The 9,013-nt window shown below is 39.6% G+C and overlaps 1 non-coding gene across 1 annotated transcript; it reads left to right on the plus strand.

The window, feature by feature from the left end:
* The first annotated feature begins 8,654 nt into the window (after window positions 1–8,654).
* Window positions 8,655–8,761, plus strand: LOC148577694 (small nucleolar RNA R71). The gene has a single exon (XR_015904236.1). It is a non-coding gene; the product is annotated as a small nucleolar RNA R71 (small nucleolar RNA).
* Window positions 8,762–9,013: the final 252 nt, after the last annotated feature.

Genomic DNA, 9,013 nt, shown 5'->3' on the forward strand with positions numbered 1-9,013 from the left:
CATGGCGCCAACGTTAGCCAAAAAGTTAGGGGCTAACGTTGGCGCAAACTTTTGCTCTCCCTTTGTGTTTTTCATGTGCCAACGTTAGCCCAAAAGTTAGAGGCTAACGTTGGCGCAAACTTTTGGTGCCCAGGGAGTAACTTTCATGTGCCAACGTTAGCCCAAAAGTTAGGGGCTAACGTTGGGGCTAACTTTTCACCCAAAAGTTTGTGCAAAAGTTTGAGGCTAACTTTTGGTCCAACTTTTTGCTTCCTGGTCCATTTTCACTTATTCCATTGTCCTCTCTTTACTCCTAGCCATTCCTTCTTGCTTCAACCTTTCTCCAAGCTTTCTTCACCTATCATTAATCAACCAAACACATCACAGCTATGCTCAAAATCATGAGATATTCATTCTTTCATAATATGTGACAATTATAGCATAAAATCTCATGAAATAGCATGAATATATACATGGTTGATTAAATCAAAGGAAACATGAAAATCTACCCAATTGGCTTGCTTATGGCTCAAGAAAGTGCATAAATTCTATTGAAAACAAATGAAAAAGCATAGAAAAACATGACATGTTGGCATGTCATCACAACACCAAACTTAAACCTTGCTTGTCCCTAAGCAAGAAAAGAATCATGCAATAAAGATTGACAATCCAAGGCAAGAAGAATAGCAACTCAATGTTTATGGTAAGCTAGTTTTCTAAGCATGCTACAATCACAAAAGAAATGTAAATGATTGATGCTTCCATCTAGCTCAATTTATGAAATCTTTTCCTTATATTTCTTCCTTGAAACAAGCTTTTTACTTTTCTTATTAGCTTCTCCTTTTGGGTGCTTTGCCCCATGAGTTGATAACAAAGCTACGACTTCTAAATGCTTTGTTTTCAAGTATTACCACTTGATACATAAGCACCACAAGCATTTGATTAGAGGACTTCATTAAGCTCATTTTTCTTTTCTTTTCTTGACTCTCTAATCATTGATGCTCAGAGCCTTGAGCTTTGAGGGAGTGCTTTTGCACTTTGAGCTTAACCTTGACTTCTAAGTGTTTTGTTTTCAAGCATTTGGCTTGATACATAAACACCACAAGTACTTAACAAATGAATTGCCATTGGTACTCAGAGCCTTCAGCTTTCTCATTCTTTCCCTTTTTCTTTTCTTGCTTTATTTTGCATTTGCTTCTTCAAGGTTTTCATGATTTTAAAAGATTTCACAAAATGTTCTAGATGAAAACTTCAATTAAATAAAATCCAATGCAATTGAGCAACAATTAATCATACTAGCTTTCCAATACTTGTATGCACATGCTAAACTTTTCTTTAGTTCCTTGTTTGTTTATGATCATGATGCTTTACTGCTTTTAAATTCACAAAACTCAAGTTGGGAATCACAATGGCATGGCAACATGTTATAAATCAATATTCAAGCTATGCTTTATTCATACACACATGTAAATAGAAAAGATGAAGACAATCATGCATTTTAAGCGCTGGAAACAAATGAGGAGAAAAGGAACTTTACAACCTTGTAGTTCATCTTCATTATTGTTGTCCTTTTTCCTCTATTCTTCCTCCTTCCCTTGCCAAACTCAAACTGCTTGCTCATCCTCAAGCAACAATTAGAACAATGGCTAGGGGCTAAGATGGATCATGAATGTCTTACACAATGAAAAGTTAGTAGTACATGTGTTCTAAGCAAGCAAAATTAAAGATAATAATCAAGGCATAAGAGACAGAGACATTGTGATTGCAAACTTAAGAAGGTGAGCATAATACTTTGCATAAAGAATAAGTGGCGCACCAAACTTAGTGTGACACTTTCACTTGGAATTAATGCAAGTATCTTGTAAGAATTGGAACCAAATTTTGTTGCATAGCAACACCAAACTTAGAATGCAACCATATGTCAATTTATTTGAATTAAAACTAGACGAAAGAAACTGTTATATGTTAAATACAATCACTAAATGAAGAGTCTGTTATGAATAAGGATGTCTTTGTGATGTATTAACAAAAACAGTTAATGAAGGAAAGCATTAAAAACAAGTAGATAAGTGAAACAAAGAGAAAACAAAAATTATCCAACTAAGAAGAAAAATAACACTGTAAAAGGCAATATGATTATGCAGACAAGTGATGTTGCTGGATTGATTTGCATAGAAAAATAGGTGGCACACCAAACTTAGAATCTTGGTGTGTCACTTTCATGTAAAATTGATGTAATCATCCATGAAGATGGAAAACAGTTTATTGCAGGGCAACACCAAACTTAGAATGTAACCATATGCCAATTTATTGAAATTTAAACAAAGCAAGGAAAAGAAATGTACCTACTGTCTACCTGTTCTTTACTTTCTTCCTCTTCTTCCAATTTGTTAAGAGAAATGACTTCAAAGGAGGAGAAGTTTCAGCTACTGTCCCTTGCCTTAGCTTTTCCTCAGCAAGCTTCCTTTTGCAAATGGCTTGATTGATCTTGCTTGCTGGATTAGGGACAGGATTGGTGCTCTTGTTAGTTGCCTTCACTTCTTTGAATCCATGTCTTGGTTGCTGTGTGATTATTGGAGTTTTGTATTCATCCAGAGCCTTTTGAATCGGTGGTTCCATGAACTCTTCCTCACTTGAGTGTAAATTTTCTGGAATGACTTCCTCACTTTCTTGCTCCTCCACTTCCTCTTTTACACTCAACATTTGTTTTAATAGCTCTATCATGGAGGAGGTTTGTTGATCTTCCCAACATTTCTTCATCTCCTCTTCATATTTTTCGATCACAGATTCAAGAGAAGTTTGTGAGGGTTGTGAATGTTCATGTTCCTTTATCACCTCAAGAGCAGTTTCAGGTTCCACTACTTTCACCACCTCTTCTTTTTTTGCAATTTCACTTGACACAGGGACCTTGCATTCTTGTTTTTCCATTTTCTCCTTCCTTGCATTCAACAATTGGCCTGCCATCACTTCCATGTTTTTGAGGGAGTTTTCTAGTTCTTTATGGTGTTTCTCTTCCTCCTCCGCAAATCTTTTGATCATGGACTCAATCTTTGAGAGGCTTTGGTTCATGGAAGTTTGTGTGGGTGGTGAGTTTTGACAGAGGCTTTCTGTTGAAGCGTGGTCAAGTGATGATATCTTCGGATGAATATCATATGGAGCGCTAGAATTCCCTTCCCAGCCACCATTAGAGTCATGACTTGCATCATTTTGTGGTGGAGGGAAATATCCCATATGATTTTCTTTCTCATCTTGTGGTTCTGAAGCATGGCTCCATGAATTGGAGAGCCCAGAATTGGTATTTTCTTGGTGATATTCCCTGCCACCATTAGAGATTGGTGATGGTGGGTGAAATCCCATAAATTTTGTTTGACCAAATGATGAGTTGAACTCCATTTGTATTTTGCAAACATCAATGAAAATTGAAATTACTCATATCAGAGATGAGAATTTCTTAGTGAGGCAAAAACACAAACACCTTAGTTTCAGCTTAGAACAGAGAACAAAAATAAAGAAAATGCTTGATCTAGACTTCTCACCCACTTAATCATTGTTGATCTAAATCAATCCCCGGCAACGGCGCCAAAAACTTGATGGGATATTTTAGCGGAGAAACGAATTTCTCCAAAACACCCAAAACTAACCGGCAAGTGCACCGGGTCGCATCAAGTAATAAAACTCACGGGAGTGAGGTCGATCCCACAGGGATTGATGGATCAAGCAACTTTAGTGGGTGATTAGTTTAGTCAAGCTAACATTGAATGATTTGAGTGACAATTGAAGCCAACAGAATGTAAACTTGCAGGAATTATAAAGTGCAGAAAGTAAAATTGCAAGTAACTTAAAGAGCAAGAAAGTAAAATAGCTGAAACTTGAATTGCAAGAAATATAAATTGCATGAAAGTAAAGAGGACTAGGTGCAGGGAAATTAAATGAAGGCAGTAAATCAAAGCTTAGAACAATTGCAAGGAAATTAAAATTGCATGAAAAGTAAATTCAGATCACAGTGGCTCAAATGTAAAATGCAGAGGAACACATGTGCAGGAAAGTAAATGAGATTTGCAGCAGGCTTAATGTAAATTGAATTGAGGAACTGAACAGAAAATGAAATGCAGATCAATTACAATAACTAAAGGAAAGTTGAAGATCTCAGGGTTTGGATGAGACTAGAGACCAAGTCTAGATCTCAATTCCTTCCTTGATCCAACAGTAAACAATTTGCAGAAGAAATAGACATGAAAGCAGTAAAGAGAGTTTTAATTCAAATTGCAATTCACTGAAAGTTTGCAGAAGAAGAACAAGAGAAATCTCAAAGTGATAATGAAACAGAATTCCTTCAATTCTCCACCCAAGATTTAAAACAAAGAGAAAAACTAAAGAGAGAGCTCTGTATTCCTAATGCTCCCTAGTGGAGCTCGCCCCTATTCTCTCTATTCGGGCTTCCTTTCTAAAATGAGAATGATGCCTTATATAGGCATTTTTACAAAATGAAAATAAAATTCAAAACAAATTACAATTAAAATGAAATTTCTATTCTAACTATCTCTTGTGCCTTTGAGTGATGATAATGGGCCCTTGCTCTTGATGGAATTGGGTTGATAGAGGCCTTGGTTGATTGCTCTTGGAGTTGGAGAGAGAACCGAATTGAACCGGGTTGGAATCATGAAAGCTTGAGTAAAAGTTGGAGTAAAAGTTAGGGTCTAACTTTTGCTCCAACTTTTTACATCAGCACCCTTCCTTGCTGATACCAACGTTGGGGCAAAAGTTAGGGGTCAAACTTTTGCTCCAACGTTGGCCCCCTTTTGTGCATGTATGGGGTGCTACTTTATCCTCTTTTCAACGTTGCCAATTTCATGCCAACTATAGATTATTATATATGGTTGGAAAGCTCTGAATGTCAGCTTTCTAATCCAATTGGAATCACCTCGATTGGACATCTACAACTCAAGTTATGCTCATTTGAAGAGGACAAGGTTGCTGGCTTTGGTGTGCAGCGTTTGAGGCGACGTTTGCCTCAAACGTGGTCGAAAACGCCAGTTCTGGAGGCTCAAACATATTGTCCATCCCATACTATTATACATTTTTGGAAAGCCTTGGATGTCTACTTTCCAATGCCGTTGGGAGCACATCATTTGGAGCTCTACAGCTCGAGTTATACTCTGTCGAAGATGCAGAGGTCAGCTGGCCTCACTGCAGGTTGCCACCATGTTCGTTTATGCTCATTGCGGGGCAGTTTTCTCCCTCAATTTTAGTGTCCACCATGCAGTGCCATATATGCTTGGAAAGCTCTCGATTCCTACTTTCCATTGCTTTTTGAATCACCTCATTTGGAGCTCTGTAGCTCAAGTTATTCTTGTTGGAAGTATACCCCTTGCACACTCATGGCGCCAACGTTAGCCAAAAAGTTAGGGGCTAACGTTGGCGCAAACTTTTGCTCTCCCTTTGTGTTTTTCATGTGCCAATGTTAGCCCAAAAGTTAGAGGCTAACGTTGGCGCAAACTTTTGGTGCCCAAGGAGTAACTTTCATGTGCCAACGTTAGCCCAAAAGTTAGGGGCTAACGTTGGGGCTAACTTTTCACCCAAAAGTTTGTGCAAAAGTTTGAGGCTAACTTTTGGTCCAACTTTTTGCTTCCTGGTTCATTTTCACTTATTCCATTGTCCTCTCTTTACTCCTAGCCATTCCTTCTTGCTTCAACCTTTCTCCAAGCTTTCTTCACCTATCATTAATCAACCAAACACATCAAAGCTATGCTCAAAATCATGAGATATTCATTCTTTCATAATATGTGACAATTATAGCATAAAATCTCATGAAATAGCATGAATATATACATGGTTGATTAAATCAAAGGAAACATGAAAATCTACCCAATTGGCTTGCTTATGGCTCAAGAAAGTGCATAAAATCTATTGAAAACAAATGAAAAAGCATAGAAAAACATGACATGTTGGCATGTCATCAGTTAGAAACCTTATGGCCAAGAACTATTCCCCCTGTCACCATAAAGTGACATTTCTCCCAGTTCAAGACCAAGTTGGTTTCTTGACATCTTTTTAATACCAGGGCCAGGTGATTTAGGCAATTAGGGAAGGAATCTCCGAATACCAAAAAGTCATCCATAAAGACTTCAATGAATTTTTCTATCATATCTGAGAAAATGGAGAGCATGCAGCGTTGGAAAGTTACAGGTGCATTACATAGCCCAAATGGCATGCGCCTGTAGACAAACACTCCATATGGGCAAGTGAATGAGGTTTTCTCTTGGTCTCTCGGATCAACCACTATTTGGTTATATCCTGAATAACCATCGAGAAAACAGTAATATGCGTGTCCTGCAAGTCTTTCCAGCATTTGATCCATGAATGGAAGGGGGAAATGATATTTTCTTGTAGCTTCGTTGAGTTTTCTATAGTCTATGCACATCCGCCATGCTGTGACGGTCCTTGTAGGGATTAGTTCGTTCTTCTCATTGGGGACTACAGTGATTCCTCCCTTTTTTGGGACAACTTGCACGGGGGTGACCCATGGGCTGTCGGAGATCGGGTAGATTACCCCTCCCTGCCATAACTTCATAACTTCTTTCTGTACCACTTCCTTCATGACTGGATTCAGCCTCCTTTGGGGTTGAATGGATGGTTTGGCATCATCTTCCAATAGTATCTTATGCATGCATATGGCCGAACTTATTCCTTTCAGGTCAGCGAGGGTCCATCCAATGGCGTCCTTATGCTTTCGCAATACTTGGAGTAATTCATCCTCTTAATCTCGGCTGAGGGATGAGTTTATGATCACTGGGTAACTTTCACTTTCTCCTAAGTATGCATATTTGAGAGTGGGTGGCAGTGCTTTGAGTTCAAGTTTGGGTGCTTCTATTTTTTGATTCTCTTCCTTTGGTGCACCCTGTATATGAATCTCTGCTGTTGTAGCCTCTTCGCTAGATGTTGATTCCTCCTCTATTAACCCTTCAAGTTCTTCTTCTTCAAAAATCTCCTGTACTGAATCTTCCAGTGAATCCAACCTCATACATTCTCCCAATGATTCTGGTGGGTAACTCATGGCCTTGAACACATTGAATGTCATCTTTTCATTGTGTAATCTCAGGGTGAGTTCACCTTTTTGAACGTTAATGACAGCTCCAGCAGTGGCCAAGAACGGTCTTCCCAGGATGATGGAGGCCTTGGCTTCCTCTTGCATGTCCAGCACTACAAAGTCTACTGGAAAGATGGAATCTCCTACCTTTACCAGTAAATCTTCTACTATGCCATGAGGAAACTTGAACGATCGGTCTGCCAGTTGTAGGGCCATTTTTGTTGGCTTAGCCTCCTCAATCCTCATTTTTCTCATCATAGCTACTGACATCAGATTTATGCTGGCTCCTAAGTCACACAGAGCCTTCTCCACTGTGATTTCTCCTATAATACAAGGGATCTGGAAACTCCCAGGATCCTTTAATTTCTGGGATAGTTTGTGCTGAATGATGGCACTACATTCTTCAGTTAGTATCACAGTCTCATTGCTCTTTCAGCTTCTCTTCTTAGTCATTAATTCCTTTAACAACTTGGCATAGAGCGGCATTTGCTCTATTGCTTCAGAAAAATGTATGTTGATTTGTAGTTTCTTGAAGATTTCCAAAAATCTTAAGAACTGGTTGTTGTCCCCCTTCATCTTTAATTACTGAGGGTTTGGAGCCTTTGGGACATCTGGCTTCAGCATTTCTCCTTTTTGCTGTGAACTGGGAATGGGAATTTGGACTTCATCTCGCTCCTTTTTCCTTTCATTTGAGTTCTTCTCTTGTGAATTCTTGGGAATTTCCTTCAATTCCTTCCCACTTCTGAGGGTGATGGCCTGACATTCCTCTCTTGGGTTTGGATCGGTGTTGTTGCACAGGTTATGGTTGGGAATTTGCTTGAATAGGTAGCCAATTTGTGTCTCAAGTTTCTTGATGGCAGCATCTTGATTCCGCATATTGGACTGCACTTCCTCTCGGAACACTTTACTATCCTGGACTTCCTTACATATGACTTCAAGTAGAGTCTGAATCCTTGAGAGTCTGTCTTCGGATGATGGTGGGTTGGGGTTGGATGGATAAGAATGACCATTTTGGTTTTGATATGGATGTTGAGGTGTGTTGTTAGGTGGGTGCTGATATGATCTCTGTGTGGAATGTTGGTGAGCTGCGTTGTTGTTGGGGTTGTGACATCTCTGATCTTGGCCTTGATCTTGTTGGTTTTCCCACCCAAAGTTTGGGTGGTTCCTCCAACCAGGATTGTAAGTCTTGGAGTATGGATCATGTGCCTGTCTGGGTGAGATCCCAATGTAGTTGGCTTGTTCCTGATCACCCTCTGCCTCTACATTTACTCCTTCTTGAGTTGCTGATGAGGTGGTGATTGCTGCTACTTGGTTCCTCTCCATCTTCTTGGTAAGGTCAGCCAACTTCTTGGTAATCAGCTTGTTCTGGGCCAGCAGTGCATCCACGTTGTTTAGCTCCATCACTCCTCTAGTGTTGCCTCTTTCAAAGGCATAGAAGTAGTCATTCTCGGCTACAGTCTCAATGACATCTATGACTTCTTCAATGGTTTTCTTCTTGTTTAGAGATCCCCCGGATGAGTGGTCTACTGCCTTCTTTGATTCATAAGAAATGCCTTCATAAAAAATGTGTAGTTGTACCCATTCATTGAACATATCTGGTGGGCACCTTCTTGTCAGATCCTTAAACCTCTCCCATGCTTCGTAGAGAGTCTCACCATCTTGTTGCCTGAAAGTTTGAACCTCAGCTCTCAACCTGTTGATTCTTTGAGGAGGATAGAATCTCGCCAAGAATTTGTTCACCACATCTTCCCAGGTTGTTAAGCTCTCCTTCGGGAAGGATTCCAGCCATTTAGATGCCTTGTCCTTGAGTGAGAAGGGGAATAGGAGTAGTCTATAGGTGTCAGGATGAACACCATTAGACTTCACAGTATCACAGATCCTCAGGAAGGTGGTTAGATGTTGATTGGGGTCTTCTTGGACACCTCCTCCGAACGAACAGTTGTTCCG

Source organism: Arachis ipaensis, chromosome B1 (assembly GCF_059453495.1).
Source record: "Arachis ipaensis isolate K30076 ecotype BB chromosome B1, ASM5945349v1, whole genome shotgun sequence".
In the NCBI taxonomy this organism is placed as follows: Eukaryota; Viridiplantae; Streptophyta; class Magnoliopsida; order Fabales; family Fabaceae; genus Arachis; species Arachis ipaensis.